The following is a 20,414-nucleotide window of genomic DNA, read 5'->3' on the forward strand; positions in this document are numbered from 1 at the left end:
CTCACGTCTGCTGATAAGCGGCTCGGGCCCCGAGAGCGAGAACCCAGGGAGAAAGCGCTGGAGTCCTGCTACTGGACCCGAGGACGCACAGATATGAACCCTGCGCTGCGTTGGAAGAAAAAAAAACTGTCCAAACAATGATTCATATTTGCCGTGTGCAAATGTGCATAGCTGAGATTAAGTGGAAGCTGACAGCAGCACAGTGTATGCTGCATTAGGAGATAATGCTTAGCAGGCCGGGTTTGATGAACCTGTTGTGAACTGACTAATGCCTGGGCATTTGACTGTACAAACAGAGCGCTGTGACGACTCGGCCTCAATCAGTGGCCGCATTAATCACTGCATAGCTTCATCAGAGACGTCAGGGCTCAGTCCTCAAATCATGCAGTGGAGTCTATGCTACAATATATTTCTCACTGTCAAGGCTTTTTCTTATTCAGTCCAACAATATAGTTTTGACATTATTTTTGTTGAATTATTATTAGATTAAAAATATTTAATGCTTATATTAATTATTTTATTAGATATTATTAAATAGGAAATCATTACAAAGTTGACCTCATTGTTCATCTATTTAACACACAATATGCACGTGTGGTTCTCCTGAACGGAAAGCTTTGTTTTCTCTTTTTGTGCATTTTTTTTTGCAAAGCTGCTGTAAAGTCCGTAAAGTTAATAATGAACCAGCGCCACAGATGTTTATCTAACTGCACACGCCGCCACACTGTCTTTTTGTGTGATACTGGAACGCTGCTATTGTGACAGAGTACAGTACATCGAGGGTCAAAGCACTTGAATTGTGTTGTATTCTATTAGAGACACTTTAAATGTACACAAAGAGTGTGTGTACAGTCCTTGTTGCACTACTGGACTAAACCAAGCACACACACACACACACACACACACACACACACACACACACACACACTCACACACACACACACACGGACTCTCTTCAGAGTACTGTTAAGTTCAGCAATGACATCCAGAATATCTGCCTCCAGACAAAAGGTTGGAGGAAAAGGAAGCAAGAAAAGCACCTATTCATAACAGTTAAAAAACAGCCCCTTCCCCCGGGCTCCAGCCGCTGATAGACTTACGCCACTTGACTGATAAGGAGGAGGGCATCTTTCAACGGGCCTCCTCCTGCAGGGCTTACTTAGGGAGACGCACAATTCGCCATTCAGCAGTGAATCTGGTGTTACACACGTCCATCTGTCTCTCGAGTGGCACGGACGAGGTGAGCGATGGCATGAATAAAACAGGACCTGTCAACGTTGCACGGTGCATTGACAGCAACACGGGGGGAACACGCAGCGGCGGTCAGGCAATAAAATGCATAAAGGGTGCAGCAACAAAAGGCAAAGAAACACACACACACACACACACAACAAGCAACAGAAAACGGGTTGGGAGGCAGCCAAGCGCCGTCTGGAGCGCGTCCAGTTGGGATGATGTAAGAGTGCTTAAAGTAGTTCACTGAGATACAGGACTTTGTGTTTTTGGAGGTGCCTTTGCAGCAGGTGAAACACAACACGCTCGGATGAGTCGACCTGGTGTCCCTCAGATGCGAGAGGCTCGACTCCAGTTTGGCCTGTCGCGCACAGTGGGACCGGTTCAGGTGAAGCTGAGGCCGACGGCGGCGTTCTCCACAGTGATGAAACCCGAGCGAAGTTGGCAAATTACTGTGACGAGGAGAAAAATCACATCAGAAACATCATTATGCATTTAAGCAATAAATCAGTCACCTGAGCGAACTGACTGAATACGTGTGCGCTGCGTTTACCTGCCTGCGACAAAGCTTCGTGCAGGAGCCTGCAGATTTAATTTGACAGGTTTAATGTGGGATAAACAAAAGGGGAAACCTCCACCGTGTGTTTTCTTCCTTGTAATTTTATTTTGGAGTTATGTTGCTCGGATAAAAGCATCCATCTCTGTCATCAAAGCTGGTCAGTGTCAGTTTAAACAGGATACGTTTACAGCCAACCCGAATTACACAGTACACAGCAAATGAGTCACGCTGCTGAAATGGAACAGTTTATTTAGCAACCGAGAACATATTGTGTGATTACAGGGTGCGAGCACCCAGGGGAGCCGGGACTCAACCCTTTATTTATTTTCTTTTCAGTGGAAGCGGTACGGTTGGTAGCAAAGAGAAATAACCACAAACATGGACAGTTGACGGCTTTCCCTGTTTCAAATTGTTCCCACAAATGTCAGTTCACAGATTCAGGAAACATTCGCCGGTCTTGTTATCGAGCACAGAGAGAAGTTTGACGCTTCATTTACATTTTCACTTAGTATTCTGTGAGTAATGACTGAGGGTTTTGCTACTGTAGTAATAATAAAAAAATAATAAAATTAATAAAATTGAAAAAGAATTATTTGTATTAAAAAAAAACTCTAAACAGAAATGAAATGTTATTGAATTTGACTGATGTACAGGTGTTGCCTGAGTGAAAGGCCATACAGTAAAGTATGGTGGATTTCTAATCTACAGGATAAAAAGTCTCTTCGTGTGACACACAGATAGAACTGGTCAGTGTGTTAGCAAACAGCCAGTGTTACCGGGGTGACGCTAAAATGACGGCATCCACGTCTGAATAAGAAATAGGCCTTAATGTGAGCAGACAGACGTGCCAGGTAGCGCAGTATTACTGTTGGTCGCAGTCTCGGCAGAATTTAAGGCCTCTGTTAGAAATGGTGGGAGGGGGAAACATTAGGCTTAAGTCTTGTGGTTGAACTGAGCCCAGAGACCGGACTTGTGCCAGTACATATGCAGTGAACGCAGTCTAATATCCAAATGACATTAAGGCAGAGCCAGTGAGACCCGGAGCTATTACTGGTCACCAGAGACGACGCGGGCACGTTTGTGGAGAATGGTTTCATTTATGAAGCAGGTCGTAAAAAGTTGGGTTTAGGGGTCGGTGCAGCGCAGAACCTAAAATATCCGAACAGGGGGATATGTCACTGTGGTAATAGCATTAATGTGGACCTTTAATCTGCACTGAGGTCTGTTTGCTTTTCAATTATGCTGAGTTTTAAAACAGGGTTGGAAGAAAGAAAGAAAGAAAGAAAGAAAGAAAGAAAGAAAGAAAGAAAGAAAGAAAGAAAGAAAGAAAGAAAGAAAGAAAGAAAGAAAGAAAGAAAGAAAGAAAGAAAGAAAGAAAGAAAGAAAGAACATGTTGCTGGGCCTCGCTATTAAAATGAAACATTTCAGTGTATTTTTCTTGGTGACGGTGGAGCTTTACAACTTCCCTCCAATGAGTCCAGTTGGTCACTTTTAAAAATCGCAGACAGATTTTACTTCACTCCAACAACAACAGAGACAGTAAAAGTGTCCCCTGCTCACACGCTTTCAGCTGGACAACACTTCCACTACAAGTTAAAGGATTTATGACCTGAGAAGCTTAAAGCCACCATAAAGTCACAGCCTTTTAGGAACAGAGCGCGGGGCTCATTCAAAACAGTTTAATAGTGACGGATTCCTTCCTTATTAAAACATGCTGAACTCCGTTACTGAGTTGTGCTAATCAGGCGCGTGTGCAGGTGCTTCATGGGTAAAACGTCATCGCACCTGACGCACGAGGCGTCGGCGGCTTCAACGCGAGGAGCCGCGAGTGATCGTCCTTCACAGAGAACAGAGGACGTGTGTGTGTGTGTGTGTGTGTGTGTGTGTGTGTGTGTGTGTGTGTGTGTGTGTGTGTGTGTGTGTGTGTGTGTGTGTGTGTGTGAGTGGAGGGGAAATCCTCGGATGAAAGGTTGGCTCCTGCATCAGAGGAGCTGATCTGGAGCCCGGGCTTCGCATTAGCCGTGGTGGTCTCTCTCTTCTCTCTCTCTCTCTCTCTCTTTCTCTCTCTCCTCCCTGTCACACTCACTTTCTCTCAACAGCGTTTGCCAGAAGTGGATCCACTACTGTACATCACCCCCCCCTTCGCTGCTGCCCCCTCAGCGGACCATCGTGAAGGAAGCGGCCACCTTTGAGCGTGGCACCGGGCTGCTGTGATCTAACGGCTATAAAATGCCAAAAGAAACTAATGGACAGCATTTGCCAGCGAGCAGCAGCCTATACAACAGTGGATCATTGTTATGGAATGGCTGATGTCATAGCTGCTCCTCTTCTTTTTTCCCACTTAAAAGAGAAAGATCTCCTCACTCCATCCCTGCGTGTCCATGGTGATGTCATGTCTCTGGGTTTAGTGTAAGTGCAGCACGGAACACGGAGATGACCACACGTTTGCTCATCGTCCTGATCGTGTTTAGATTAAGTTTACTCTTTCGGCCTTCCACAGTTAAACACTGTATAAACTCTCGTACGTGGAATAAATTAGCGTCTAATCGCTGCACGCCGGCACAGGCCGCGCACATTTACACCCAAACAGGAACAATTAAATGAGCACATACCTCCCCATTAGCATCATCGCTGCAGCAAATCACGGCCGCTTTCCTGTCAATGCTCATTTTGCAGGCGAGAAATAATTTGCGTTTCCCTGGATGGCAAGTATGCATGCATAATAATTCATCCGCAGCTTCATTGGGCAGGTAGTTATTAAGTAGATTAGTCATAAATCTTCCCTATGAACTTCGTGTCAGAAGCAGCTCGCAATAAAGGTTAAAAGGTTTTCGTTCCCAGTTGAATGCTATAAATTACAGTTGAGACACATCCGTGATTCTTCACGGGTCGGAGCTCCGTGAACTGCAGGCGCCTTCGCTTCACGTCGCTGTTTCCCAATTAATCCAGAGATCTGAATCTGTGAGGAACCTGCTTCACTTCTGTTCTCGTGTCCGTTTTCTTACCCTATCACCTATAAATGAGTGGGATTGATAGTAATACTTTGTGGACGCCGCTGCAGCGTCTGGGGCTCGTGGGTCATTTTCCACCGCTGCATCCTAATGGGTCGCCGCCTACGACGGCCGGTTTGAGGCGAGGTTGGATTTTTACGGGAATTAAAGCGGCCCAATGTTCACTGATACGACCGACATGAAATGGATATAAAATAAATAAGAGGACATTAACTGTGCAGCCACAGTGTCTGTTCCAGCCTTTCTGGCACTATCTCTGACCCCCCCCCCCCCCCCCCCCCACACACACACACACACACACTCACACACACATAAACACACACACACACACGCACACACACACACGCACACACACACACACACACACACACACCCTGTGGGTTTTGGACGCAGCAGCGCATGCCCGCAGCCTCGTCCCCTCGCCCTCGTCCCCGCTCTCCGTCCCCAGCGGTCCCGGCGTTGGGTCCGCACGTCCAGCCGAGCCGCGCAGCCTTCAGCCGCCCAGCGCTCCGTCACCCTGGCGTCGCACGACATTCTTTCCCACAGGCAGCCGCATAGTTCCAGCGTCTCCTCATGCGAGGGGGCCTGGGACCCTGCAACAGGCGGGGGGCACTTCAAAGGCCGGCCGGCCCACAGCTGCAGCCTGTCGCTCCAGCAGCCAGCTCCAGTTTGTAATCATTATTAAAGGCTTGACCTCGGAGGCATCTCTGCCGCTGTTCACACTCCCTTCCCACCCCTGATAACGCTGCACAGCGCTCCTCTAAAGGCGACTCCAGTTACCCATCAGTTGAGTGGAGTCAAAGGGACGTAGCGGAGCCATTGTTCCACGCTGCTGTGATGCTCCACTTACTGTATGACTTTCAGGAGTTTTTTCTATTACTTGGAACTGGAGAGTCCCAGTATCCTAAAAAGTCACCCAAATATTAAAAAAAACGAGGCGAGGGAGAGATAAAAAATGATGACAAAGAACGGACAATTTTTGTTTTTCTTTCTGAAATGATTCCTCACTGTGTGGAGTCCTCTGTCCTTCATGGTGGTCGGTGCTGGAGATGCTCATCGTTCCTGCATCCTCCCCCCGCCGACGCCTGACATCGGCCGTGCCTCCACCAGCATTTCTGCAATTCCCCAAGCTTCTCCATCAGTAGTTAGATTGGTCAGCGAAGTCACGACACTCGCTGTGGAACAGCTGGATGGGCCCATTGTGTGGAAGTGGAACGCAAACATGCGCGTTATTACAGAAGTTGCCCCCCGCTGATAACAATCATCACAAGCACAATGCGCGGTGCTGTCATGCTTGGGTAATGCTAAAAACACCAGGATGTGCGCCTTCCCTTTCCTCATTAAATCCCTGGGGTCTTTATTAGCGCGTCGCCCCTGAGTCACGCCGACACGAGAACAACAGCAGGTGTCCAGTAATGGCAGGTCTGCCCATGCTAGGAGGGGTGTTTACCAGGTGTGCCGCGCCGGTAACAAACAGGCGGCGTGATAACCCCTCATTAAAGATTCCACAGCCGCTACGGCATCCAGCTGAGGCAGGAGTTTGACCCGAAACCATGTGTGCCTACATAATAATTAATCCTCACAATAACTCATTGCGTTTATTGGAGATTTATATCGTCCGGCGGTGTTTTGGAGGCAGACGCGCTCCAGAGCCAACGCGGGCCGTAAATCCTCCCTGACACCTGTTTGTCAAATAAACGGGCTGCAGAGGACGCGCTGTTAACGACGCATTTGTGTACGACGTGAAAATTTAATGCACGAGCATTAAAAAAACCACATCTTCGGCCGCCTCTTTGTGCACAGACGCCACGACGAAGGCCGACGCCGTTTAATGGAATATTGAATATCAGGGTCTCCGTCATCAGGAGATTAAAGATTCAGATCGTGTTTACTGCACATGCTTGTGTTTAAACCCACACAAAGGGCGGCATTTATAGAGACCTCCTGAGCCTGGTGACCTTTGACCTGCCTGTATACTTAACAGCAGCCCAGTGACCCTGCAAAAGCATTGACGGGCTACGCATTCCAATACTCGAGCAATCGCTCTACTGAAATACTATGAAATATTCTGCAAAACACACATATTCCCTGGAACAGTTCTCACACCTCTGCTTTATTCCGATTACTATGAAATTTTGCTTCATATCCATGGACACAGTCACAACATTTCAGAAACTCCCCTAATGACATCAAACTGCATATAATCATCTTGCGGGTTTGAATTATTTTGTTCACGTATACCGTGAGAGCGCCGGCGGAGACGCATCCAGCTGTGTTTACAGTGAATCCCGGCTCGTATCAATAATCAGATCCATCGTTAGCTTCAGCCAGGAGAAACTGTTTATGTTTGTGTAGAGAGATATCAAACCCGGGCCGTGTTTCCCCGACTGATGATTTACGGCCCGGTGCGTCGTGTCAGAGCAAGCACGGCTTACAAAGCCCCATTCAAGCCCAGCCACCGCACTCTGACACAACGGGACATCCGAAAACATCATATCTCGTACAAAAATCAGCACGATAGCAGCAGAATCAGCAATCAATCATTCACGTGTCCGACTGTTTGTTTTTATTCCAACGACTGAACTTCAATTAGCGATCGGATCACGTGTCCCCCGATCCCGTGCGCCTCCCTCTATGATCACGATCAACACCCACGCAGCCAGCTACACGCGCGGTTGTGAGTGGAACCCTTCCAGGGCCCGAGAGCTGACGCCTCGGAACAGATGGGAGAAGCTCCGCCGCCGCCTCTCTTTGTCCACCTCCCCCCTTTTGTGTTGTTGATTTGTTTATTTTTGGTTCCTACACAATCAAGGGCCTCTCGAGCGCAGAGAGACCCAGACATAATACGCCGGTGACAACGGATGAGCGGGGCCACGTGGGACGGGACCCCCCAGGCGTGCTCCAGCAGGATGCCAGGAATGGCTCCGGGTCCCGGCGGCACGAGCCTCCGACACTTAACGAGCGCCTCGCAGTTGTCCGCGGCCCTGACCCCGTCTCGCCCCGAGACGCGCACGGGGCTCAGACGGGACAGAGCCTCGGGGATGTGATCAATTACACACCGGGTCGTATTATGAGAACAACTCCAGCAGGGAAGGACGCGTTTTCACACATTTACTGTCGGACGCGACGCGTGGCCTGTGACGCGGACGCCCGTTAAAGCCGGCCCACGGCTTTTATTCGGCCCTTTGGCTCTCGCCGCGTCTTCCCTTGAGATAATCTGGGGGATTTCTGACAGCGAGGCCGCTAGACGTCTCGGCTCAGGGCTTCCTGTTACAAGTCCATAGCGGACTTTGCTTGCCGAGCATCAAGGACACATTCCCTGGCTCCTCGCAGCTCCTCTGGGAGGCGGCGGATCGTGTGCAGGAACCAGCAACGCGGGCCTGTCAGGTCCGTGTCCGCGGCTGGAGCACATCCCTGCAAAAAGCCGCGTGTCAGAGTACTGAGGAGTGAGTGAATACAAGCACCACACACGTTTCATAACACTGATACGTTATGAAAGAATGCAAAGGCGAGATGACTAACAACTTGTTTTGATTTTAAAATGTTTTTAGGGGCTATAAAACCTCAAGTCTGGGCCTGGCAGGCCTACAGACAGGCAGGTATTTTTAACATTAGCTGTGGAAGAGGCATGCTATGCTAATGTTTTTATTACTTCAGCTTCATGAGCTGCCAGAGTTATTCAAAGGTGGTATGTTTCAAGCTGGGAAGTTTGCTCTAGGTGAAATTAGGAAGCAAAGCGAAATGTCTGCAATTGCAGAACGGCGAGAGAAACGCGACGGTCGCAGACGTAATTGTTTTACAGGTTAAAGTTTCCAAAAAAAATCCCCTTTCGCGCCGGCGCCGTTGACGCGCACGTCTTTATATCTAAGCGTTTCCAAAAGCCGCGCCATTAAGGATCCCCACTCCACATACCGGGCGCTGGATGCGGTGGAAACGTGCCAAGTGCGGATCGGCCCGGGAACACGCAAACGTGGCTTTTAATGTCGCCTTAATTGGAGGGCATTAATCAATTGTGCTCCATCAGCAGAGGCTAAGAGGGCCTGTAAGCATCTGCCCGCAGCTCCCTGACCCACGACCATCTGGCTCCCAACCCACGCTCTGCTGCGAGGAATCGCTTTTGACTCCATCAATCAGAGCGCCATTAATATGCCGTCCTGCGCGGCCCACCACTCGGACCGCGTTCGCCGGGCCTAATTACCTTAAGCCCTGCCAGGAGAAGGTGACCGCAGAGAGCACAGCAACTGTATCGGCTCTCCCTCCCTGTCAGTTACCGCACATTTATACTCCGTCGGGGACTCGTGGCTCCTTTCGGCTTGTCCGCTTTGGCTCATGCGATCCCAGTACAAAGGACGCGATGGGGAGGAGGGAGGGGGGGGGGGGGTATTAGAAATCGGGGACAATGGCAGCAACTGCAACTCTAATTTAGCTCCTTGTTTATCACAAGTTTGTAATCAGATCCGCGGCACAATGCGGGCAGCACAATGGAATGGTGATCAGGGAGCTATTGTTTTTCAAGCTAATTAGCCCCTGGTCGTGGCTCTGAGTCCTCTGAGCTGCACAGTCCCACAGTTAAATATGGATAAAAGCAGTACCATTAAAAGAGCCTTACCAGTGCATGGTATTCTGGGATGTGTTGTGTGACGGCCTAGTTATCTGCTCATTACATTGCTTTGTTGATCAGTGTCCAGTACTCTGGGCGTCTGGGAACCATGGAGCTGCTTTAGATCCAGTGTTGTCCATTTATCTGGGCTACAATGGTCACAACTAAGATCCGAATCCCAGAAAGCGAATACAAAATCCACTTCCTTCAGTAAAACAATTATTTATTGCTCACGTTCAAGTGCTGGTCGTTGGTGTGAGCTGCGCATTGAGCGGCGCCACTCTTTGTGCGTCGCACCGATGCAGACGTTCACGCGCGGCGGGAAGTGCTCCAACGAGGGAAAGCAAAAGTAGCAAAGCAGCCTTGTGGAAACAACCTTTGACCTCAAAGCATTAGCCTCTGACCCGCGACAGGTGGAGACAGTGTCCTTCCAGCCAGTTGCACCAAGTGTCAGTGGCCTTCTAGCAGCTCCGCGCCGCTCGCGGCACAAATATTATCATTTGCCCGAGGACTTCTCAGACGAACACGGTGCGGACGCCATGTGAGGTCTGATGGCATGTGTTATTTGGGATGTAAATGCTGTGTCTGGGACTAGTAGGGGTGTGGAGAAGGTGGCTGGGTGTGTAAGACAAACCAAACACCTGTTCGGCTCTAAGAAAACAACCCGGTTGCAGGATTTTAGGAGGATGGACGGACAGAATGGAGTTTGTTCTAAAGTCTAAGGTTTGTAAGAATCGAAATGTCATATTTTTGTAATTCCACAAAGTCTAATTATTTTTGTGTGTGCAAAATAAACTGAGAGCTGAGAATGAATCCTCGGACAATCCACTAATTCTTCTATCAGGTTTAACAATTATTCCTCTCAAAATCTTCCTGGCGTTCCATCTACCAGGCACCACGCTGCTCTGGGGCTTATGGTTATTAGTAATGGGCCGAGGAGGCACAGAGTGCTCTCTTGGCCGCGGACCAAGCGGTCGATCTTTGATCTGCAACTGTGCGGTTCCTGGGGGCCGGCGGCTTCACGAGCCCGTCGAGGGGCCGAGGCGAGCGAAGCGCCGTGAGAGGTGTCGGCCACCTCCCTCCGGTCTGTCCTCATCGCGGCGAGAATGCGCACAAGTGGTCCTCGGAGACCCTCCCCGGCGCGGTTTTCAGTGGCAAACGGGTTTTAATGGAGGGGTCAGGGAGAGTTCTGACCAGCGGGGCCGAGGGCCAGGTGGCACATCACAGCGTCCCCGTGTGCAGCCATCCCCAGAATGCGACACACTGGCGTCGGCGCGTTCGCCTGTGATCGGCGAGGGGGGGAGGGGGGGGGGCGTGAAAGTGTCGCCAAATGCTGAGGGGACTGTGTGGCACAGGCCCGCGGTGCCCTCGCCGCCTTAAAGCTGAGGGTGTGGTATCAATTGTTGTGAAAATGCGAAGCGATCGTGTTTCCAACGAGCATTTCATTCCAGTGTTAAATATATTTCTTTGCACTATTATAAAAGCCTGACTTTTATTCAACACTTCAAATACGGATTTAAAAAAAAGACTGTAGCTTCTAAAGCAGCTCTCAGTCACTGATCTACATTCACTGGAGCAATGACAACATATAGTAACATCATCAGTTATAACCTGCAGCAGTGAGCTTGTTGGGCTTTGCTTTCTTTTAATTCCGACTCTCTAAAAAAAGGCCAGTCTGAGCTCGACATGTTTACATTTTCAATAAAGACGTCAACGTGACACGAAGCAAACGCCTCCCCGCTGACGCTCAGCGGCGATTCAGTGGCGCCATCTACTGGCAGCGCGCGGTTTCGCCCCTTCAGCACCAACTGTCTCCGGGGACGCGGCCCGCCGTCATTTCTGCCTTCCTCTGCGCCTAATTAGACGCCACGTGACCGCAAAACACGCATCCTCTTACACATTAAGGCTTTACTGAGTTTCCATTCTAACGGCGCTCAGTGGGAGGACAAGGACTAATTACGCTGCATATCGCCCATAAAGTGGCTCTGTCATCTAGTGGCCATTGAGGAGGACTCTCAGCTGTTCGCAGATATTAGACAAAAGAAAAAAACACACTTTCAAACACCAGCTGTCTTGCGGTTTAACCACGGGCCTCGCAGTGTAACGCCGCGTCTCGCTGCCCGTTTAAGCCGATGTAACCCGAAGCCTGCATTGCTTACAGAGCAATAAAAACCAGGGAGTCCGACCGAACCTGCGCGTGCACGGCGGAAGCGGCGTCACGTCGCGTCGCGTCTTCCATCCCCGCCAAGGTAAACGCAGCTTCAAGCAGCGTCAACACGTGTCGGGAAGCGTCGTTTGCAGCCAACGTGTAAATGCACTCGCTGGCTCTGAAGGCGCTGTTTGCCGAGCTTCACTTTTAATTGCTCTCCAAACAGGTTCATAATTAATGATGGAACTGCCAAGGCAAGAAGCGTCTCCGTGCTCCACATTTTTTCACGTTGCAGAAAATTGCCCATATTTGCTCCACTGATAAAAAAAAAAAAAAAACCATCACACTATGTGCTAACAATTAATCTGTAGTAGCTTTTACCATCACACGCGCGGCCACTGAAAAACAACTTGAGAGCACTTCATTTCAGCTTCCTCTCGTCCATACCTCCAACGCAGGCGCACGCCAGCGCATCTTGTCATGTTGGCGCCGTGAAGCCTCCAAACGTCGGCTGTTTGAGTCTCAGCCCGGAGGCCGAAGCGAGCGCGTCCACCAAAAAACGCATCTGCGTTTTGCCGACTTTCACGTCGCAATAGTTTCATCCGTTGACTCCTGAATAATGATCGGCGCATGAAGCGGTGCTGGGTAACGATTTCAGCCAGTTTCTGCTTGTAATTTGTGCAAACAGATGTGCAGCGTGGTTTAATTAGAAACACACACCTCCCCACGGGCTGTTTTCTGTGTTTGTATTCAGTTTGAGCTGAGATAGTTTTTAGATTGGGTGTTTGTAAAACCAACTGTAAGACAATGTACATTAACACTTTACACTGGGAAGTGTAAAGTCACCGTGGAAAGTGACTTTAACATTCATTTGACGTCATGGATCATTGTTTTGTGGCTGCTGTTGCTCGTCCTGTCAGGCGACTTTGGCTCAGTTCAATTAGAGTGAACTCAGTGGAACAAACAGTGACTGTCTGGTTTGGATTCAGGTTTCCCACTAGATTTATTGCACTGTAAAATCAGCAGATGTGACGCGTTGTGTGGCAATCGTTGAATAACCAGTTAGTTATCAGGGCTGTGAGGGTTGGGTCCGCGGACAGGTTATAAACAAACAGGCTGAAAAGAACGACTGGTGACTTTATAGCTGTAAACACAGTGCAGTTAAAGCCACAAACATAACATGTGCTGCCATAATTTGGCTCCGAACTACCTGAGTTCTACACAAACTGGTTTTGTTTTGCTGTAACGCTGCATGCGCTGATCTGCCTCTTACACAACTCACTGTGTGCGACTGTGAGGTGATTGCAGGCAGCACATGCAGAAGCGTTCAGTCGATCACTGATCTGCCTGTTGCCTGGATGCACACGCCGGACGACTGCAGGTCCAGATGCTTCTCCAGCTTCTCGTTGGACGTCTCTGATTGTCCTCATCTCTCAGCGCAACTGCATCTCCTTTGTTGAATCCAGTTGTTTTTAAAGTGTTTAACAAATAAGGTTACACTTACATGTACGGGTTGAAGTCCCCGGCGCCCAGGTGCCTTTGAGCGCGTGATGGACTGGAGACCTGCGTGGCCTAATTAAAGCTGGGACAGACTCCAGCGAGCAGAAGGTGAGTTAATGAATTAAAAGGAAGTAATTCAATAGTGACATCACATTCTGCACCCGAGCCGAGAACTATCGCTATTGTTTGCTCCAAAATAAGTGAAAAAGAATAGAGAAATGACTGTTTAACCTATAACTTTGACCAATTCTAGCGTTTAGCAAACACCTTTAGATGTTGTAAATACATAATATAAATACAAAGAAAATAGAAATATTTTACATTACATCGTGAATGGTATTTGATTTGATGACATCCAGCAAATACAACCTTGGAAAAAGACATAAACAATGGCCCCGTTTGCAGTTTCCCTTTATTATTGTGCTCACTGTGGACAATCCCACGTTGGTTTCATAAATCCACACTTTATTCAGCAGCGTTAGAAAGTCAAGGTGGTCTCTGGTCATTTTCAGGTGAGCTGCAGTCTTATTTCTGGGAGACAACACTCAACACTATTTATGGCTTCATCCCAGCAGCCGATTGGAGAGAGAGCGCCGTGATCGGGGGCTTTTTGTTGCAGCCTCACAGTGAGATCACAAACTCGAGAGGCAAGAAAACCCGCCCTACCTGTTACTGTACGTAATGAAAAGCTCGACCTTGAACATCTGCTCAGAAAATGCTGGAGGTACAGAAAGAAAGAAGGTCAAATTGGAGCAGAACCATTTTCTCTCCTTCCACCTCTGCTAAATCTGTTACTGACCTCAATGGCACATTTAATAGAAATTCAAATAAAAAAAATACACCATCCAACCTTTCATTTTTATTCACAATTTGATATGAAATAAATATATCTAAAATAATGTTTTAATGTGCGTTTGAAATAGCAGCTGTTGAATTACACCGACCCTGTGATGAAGCATGACGGCACCACTACCTGTCGGCCTTTGCTCCGGGTCATAGAGGACCCCTCCGCCTTTAATCTAACACCGCCAGCTCCGGCCTGAGAAGGTGTGAGTTTCCAGTACTGCACCAACAGGTGGAGCTGGTGCTGCGCTGCAGAGCTCGGCAGACGTTGTTTCCCGGAGGGTCGTTGTGAGGATGTGAGGAGCACTTTTCTGTTGTCCCTGTGCGTTACCTGCACCACATCTGGAAACGCTGCCTCATTCTTTTGCCTGTTTGTATTATTGTCATGCAGCCGCGTTTCCTTTCATCCACATCACCGTGCTACTAACTGTGTGCATCAAGGCGCCAGCTTTAAGCTCATTACTGTGAAAATAGATATACTCTACAAATGTGTAAATATTTTGTTTGTAGCTGAAACGCAAATTAGTTGTATGTTTAAATGCTGCAAAATGCAACACTTAGCTGAACATGATGACAGTAAACTCTGGAATATAGTCACAGAGTGTAGTTTTTCTACTAATGGAAATGAAATGATGGCAAATTACCAGTGTTCTGCATTCAGTTTGCTTATGTAACAATATGTCTGCTGTGCTGAATGGCTTGTTCTTCCAATGACATTTATGTTGTTGTTGTTTTTTACATTGTGACTCATCTTTGCCACATGAACACAAAACAAAATCCTTTATTAATGCCTAACTCTACAGCGGAATACTTATGAGTACTTTGTTTTCTTCTTGTCTGACTAATGCGTTTCTTCTCATTTAAATTCTTGTAAAGAGCACACAAGCTGGAGTTGGATTTTCGGGCCCTCATTTTACAATATTTATCAACCATGGTGGGACTCAAACCCACAACCTCAACTGCATTTCCCTAGAAGTCCAGCTCACAATCCATCGTGCCACAAAGCCAATTGTCAGCAAAGTTTGCCTGATGTCAAGGTTCTTCCATAGGGAGCGTAATTAGCATGCTTTGGAGCAGGTAGTATCAGTGGGTGGCTGTATCTTCCAAAAACGTTATAATGAGGGCTTTGAAAGTAAATGACATTTGTCACAAAAGGAAGAACAACGTGAAGGTAGTTAAAAGGAAAAATCTACAACTCTTTGATCTGATTTGCCGGTGACACGTTTACTTTTTTTTTTTTGCTTAAAAAGAAATAAGCTGAGGAGGAATTTTACCTGCACAGTGGCACCGTTATCTGATGTAAAATGGGAAATGTTTGTTTTGCCAGTGGCGTGTTTTGCTGCGCATCCACAGGACAAAGCCTTCAGAATCCGATTGAAAAGATTTGTTTTGTTTGCATCACCTTCTACACTTTTCATTTACCTCTTGCTCAACACAGAGACGCGCCACCCCACACAATGTGTCACGGATGGGGAGAAAAAAAGCAGCAGCCTGTTGACATAAAATAAATGTGTGTGTGTGTGTGTGTGTGTGTGTGTGTGTGTGTGTGTGTGTGTGTGTGTGTGTGTGTGTGTGTGTGTGTGTGTGTGTGTGTGTGTGTGTGTGTGTTTGTATCCGTGATCAGTTGTGTTTATGTGTTTATAATCAAGCAGTGACAAAAGTTTAACCCAGTTCCCAGTAAAACTCCCAGTTGTGCTTCTCCCACTTGCAAGGAGCGTACCACTAATTAATGCAGGTTCATTGGAGGCAGAGAGACTCTCAGCTGCTGTGTTTTGCATGTATGACCTCGATGAGGAGCTGATACTGACTGTGTCCTTGCAGCGGAGCAGCGCAGCCACTGATGTTAGCCATTTATATGCGCAGCAGTGTTAGTTTGCTTCTTTTCTCTTGTATCTTCCCACACTGGAGACCGCGACTTCTGCTTTTTAAATGAACCACCTCAATCAATGAGTTAATTAACATATCCTCGACTTGCTCCGAGGACTGTTGACGAAACTTAGCACCAATCTTGGGCTGAAGTCAGTTACCCTGTGGGATTAAGAGAGTTCCCAAGGTTGTACTAATCAGACAGCTGATTCCAATTATATTCTGGGCTTTATAGGAGAGGAGACACCACGCTATCAGTGCATATCTAAAGATAGAAAATATGCTGATTTTACACCCTGATGCTCCTCTGAAACGTACCAAATGGAAATCATGCCGCGCGCCGGTTAGTCTGCAACAAAATATGCGTCCTCTCCTACTAGTTCCCAGTACAGAGCAGTAATATTCTCTTTTCACTGTTGCCTGCAGAAATTGTTACATTATACTTTATTTGCAGCGGAGAAGTCATGGGAATCAGTTACCAGTCGCGCTTTGAAGTGCCTCTTAGCCTCTGCTTATTCCTTGCCGGCTCCGGCTCCGTGTTGCCCTGTGTCAGACCGAATTGCTCTTTTCTCTTAATAACCTCATTGACAAGTTCTTTCTCTTGCTTTCACTCGCTTCTCTCGCTCGTACTCGCTCTGTCTCTGTCACTAATGCTTACCCTTTAGAAGGGCTTCCTTTGCATCATCTGATAACCCCTTCGATGTTCGAGAGTAAGAGACGCATATGGGAGAATCACAGGCTTACGCTTGCCCTGACAAGCATTCAGATGAAATATTTAACTGACAAACCGTCCTGAATTCTGAAGGTTTTTCTCAGCCTGAGGAAAAGTGAATCTTAGGGTTAAATGTTAAGTGAGTTAAAAGTTGACTATTTAACGGGGCTTTTCAATTTCTACATGTATTTGTATTTTGTTTGTAAATGATTTTCTGCCTGTGTTCAGTTCTCATCTTGCTTTATGTCTTGTGACTCGGCTCTGTAAAGCTTTAAAGATGTATGAATAAACACATCACGCTCGTCTATTGTTTATTCCAGCGTGTCTGCCTGTTTGTGCGGATGCTGGAAGTTGAGCCCTTGAGTGACGCATGGACCGATGGAGAGCGGGATTGTGGAAGATTCTGAGGCTTCTTTTGGCATCGTCTCTTTTGTGAAGCTCTAGCACCATCCCACAGAAGGTAATGTGCTCTGATGAGTGCCTGTTGACATTCTAACAAAAACGGCAGCGCTGTTGTTTGTAGATGAGACACATGAAGTGCTGTGCTGAGGGCAAACATTTTGGTTTTCTCATTGGCATGAATTTTAATTCGATATTTTATCACATATCTCGCATTAATCATAATTTCACTAATAATTGAAACATGATTAAATAAAAGACTGATGAATCTTAAAACACCGTCATCTGTACAAATAAACGTCTGAATAATTGTATTTAAGATAATCTTAAAATATGTAGGTGGCATAAAGATGCTCTAATGTCCGTTCTCCTTGAAGAAGAGCTCTGTAATAGAGTGTAACAGCACTTGAGGGGCTGGCATGACATTACAGTATCTGTTGATTTATGGCTGTGCATTAAGAGGTTATGATGTAGCTCAGCGCTTTCATGCGCGGCAGACGATGTGCATCTCTCTAAACAGATGATGGGGAAGATAGAATTTACAAGTGTTTACCTCCACGCCGTTCTATAAAATGCGTGTAGCCTTAGAAAGTAAATAAATGAGTGTAACCGGCAAATACTGCAATAAATCACAGGTGGTGTTAATGTTGAAGGGAAGGTGATCGGCGCTCAGTCCGGTCGGTAGCTCCGTGTACAGCAGGGTTGTCTCATTTGTCATTCATGGCCTATTTTTTTAAGGTTGTGTCACAGAATATTAAATGAAATGTTCCAGCTGATCAAAGCACAACATGTACTCAGGGTCCGCTGCGTAATTAGCCCAGAAATGTGTGAAATTTAACTAACTAGAAAGTAAAGGACACCTGTTGAGGTCTTTGTTGAGGTTGGACAATTGAATGTGGCAAATCATTTTTCCAAAGTTCACTCGCACAATAAAGGTCAATTATATAAGAAAAATGACTCTGGTGGGACTTGAACCCAAAACCTTTGAATTGCTTTGACTACATTTACGACATCCATTGCACCACAGAGCCCTGTTTATCTGTTTTCCTAAAGTTTACGTGCCTTTCATAATTATATAAATAACTATTGAGTACAATGGGGCTTGAACCCACAACCTTTGAATTTCTTCAACTGCATTTACCTGTCGGCAACCTTTACCTACAGTAGACGACCAGTTTCTGCTATAGAAGGCATGATTATTATAATTAATTTAAGTGGCTGTATCTTCCAAAAAACATAAAATGAGGGTTTTGGTAACAAATGACATTCTTCACAATGTGAAGGTAGTGGACGTGTGAAACTTAACTCAACTGTGAAGAAAAACAAACCTGTTTTAAAGGTGGTCAGACAGTTGAGCGTGGCAGAACGAAATAGCTCGACTTATGGAAAGGGTGTTGACTGATGCTCAGTCAAGAGGCGTGTGGATGGAGGTGAAAGCGGTGGGCCACGTCGTAAGAATGCCAAGGACGAAACGCCCGGAGAGAAGGAAAATAAAACATCGATCAGAGGCCTTGAAGAAAAACCTCCCTGTTCCGTCCAGAAAATGCTAGTCCTCAGTTATTGTTAAGGTTGTCTCATGTAGCCCTGACATAATCCTGTCATAGGGGTTTTTGCAAGGTGCACAACCTTTCAATACAGTCAGGTGAAAAACTCATTAGAATAAACTATTTTGTGACCTCAGTCTCGGCTGAGGACTAAAGAGTCGTCAGCCTGCTTCTTTTTCACCAGACATCTCCCGTCCTCGTCTGGACGTCCACAGATTCACCCACAGCCTCCGATTCAAGAGGCACTGACCCAGTCAGAGTTTCAAACTGATTCAACTCGTGGCCTCTGTTATCTTCTGCCTCACAATTGTTAGAGCGGGAATTGGGGGAGATAAGGCTCCCACTTCAAATGACCCTTGTGTGAGGCAAGTGCCCTGAAATCCATTGCCATCCGTCAATACTGGCTGGGGGGACGGTGGCAATCAATCTCCTCATTCTGTCCTCCCCCACGCCAAACTTTTCTCATTACCTCACATTACACCTCCTCTGCAAACGCCCCTCTCACAGAGCACGTTTCCTGGATGTGCAGAGATGAGACAGCCACCAATCAGCGCTGCAGTTTAAGCACTCAAGTTCAAGAGTTCAATAGAGGAGGAGAGCAAAGCAGAGGGTGCGGGATCCCCACAGGAGGTGAGTATTGATACATACAATAATAGTATCTGTCTGCAGGTCCTCCGTCACCATGAGGTCACTTAAATAGCCGACTAAACTACTTTGAACATGCTCAACTCGGAACACTTCTGTTGCATTTGGGTGGATGCAATGATGTGCCAGTGGCCTTGACACACCAGGCACCAGGATTCACATAAACAAAAATAATAGTGTGATAGGAATGCATGACGTGTCGCTCAGCCTGTGAGTCACCCGAAAGCTTGAAAGGCAAAGTTAGCTGCTTAGCTGGCGCAAAGCCTGCTATGGAAACGCTCTAATAATAATACCACCTGATCTGGACGTTCACCGGAGACTGGTGATGGTCCAAAAGATGGACGTGTGCTGGGAGCTCATGCAGAAAGAAGCATTTTAACACGTCTTTGCAAATGTTTTGAATTAAAAATCATATAATCTTGTATGAATAAAGACCCAGCACAAAATAAACTTCATGAATTATGCATGATCTGTCCACTTCACCATTTGACTAAATATGTCATTTTTACTCTGTTTTGGTTGGTGGCAAAAGGGTATTTTGCATCTTATTGTGTTGATTGAGGCTCCATCATCCAACTACTTACCCCCCACACACTCTAATGTGGTGTGTGTGTGTGTGTGTGTGTGTGTGTGTGTGTGTGTGTGTGTGTGTGTGTGTGTGTGTGTGTGTGTGTGTGTGTGTGTGTGTGTGTGTGTGTGTGTGTGTGTGAGGCCTGGTTCACTGTCCGTGACCTTAAGGAATAACACGGCGTCAAGGTGGCTGCTATGTCTTGCTCATGACTCAAGTCGGAGCCAGAGCTACGTTCCGCTCCTGATTATCATGCATCCCACCAGCAACTCCAGCACTAAGTTCTGCGAGAGGCATCTACTTAATGAGGCATCCAAGGTAATTAGCAGCGACAGATGCCTCCACGTACGCGCGCTGTATTTATCGTCTCTGTGCTCATATCGTGCTCTCATCTCTTTGCTCCTCTCTTGTCTTTATTGCTCTATATCCCCTCACTCCACTATTCTTACCCGCTCCCGTAGTTGTGTCAACAAGACAGTAGCTCCTTTCTGAGCAAGCACCCAAGCAATAAACCAACTGATACTGCAGATAAAGACACGGGCAGCCAGAAAGTCATCCTTGGAAGCGGGGACGTGAATGATGGACAGGTCCTGCACTTACTACAAATGATTAACTGCAAAACACAGCCATTTCTTCCAGGCCCCATAAGGGACTCAGTCAAGGTGAATGCCAAGACATGATGAAACTTGAAGCAATATGACCCCCAGCAGGTTAAAATGTGCATGCTGTCTTGCGTTTGATGGATGTTAACGCACACAGTTGGCCATTTAGTGCAAAACAAGTCT

General features: G+C 47.1%; 1 long non-coding RNA gene across 1 annotated transcript; it reads left to right on the plus strand.

Moving 5' to 3' along the window:
• Window positions 1–12,265: 12,265 nt before the first annotated feature.
• LOC129605058 (uncharacterized) lies at window positions 12,266–13,901 on the plus strand. Its single transcript, XR_008696547.1, has 2 exons — window positions 12,266–13,160; window positions 13,565–13,901. It is a non-coding gene; the product is annotated as an uncharacterized LOC129605058 (long non-coding RNA).
• Window positions 13,902–20,414: the final 6,513 nt, after the last annotated feature.

The sequence above is a fragment of the Betta splendens genome, chromosome 13 (assembly GCF_900634795.4).
Source record: "Betta splendens chromosome 13, fBetSpl5.4, whole genome shotgun sequence".
NCBI classification, from domain to species: domain Eukaryota; kingdom Metazoa; phylum Chordata; class Actinopteri; order Anabantiformes; family Osphronemidae; genus Betta; species Betta splendens.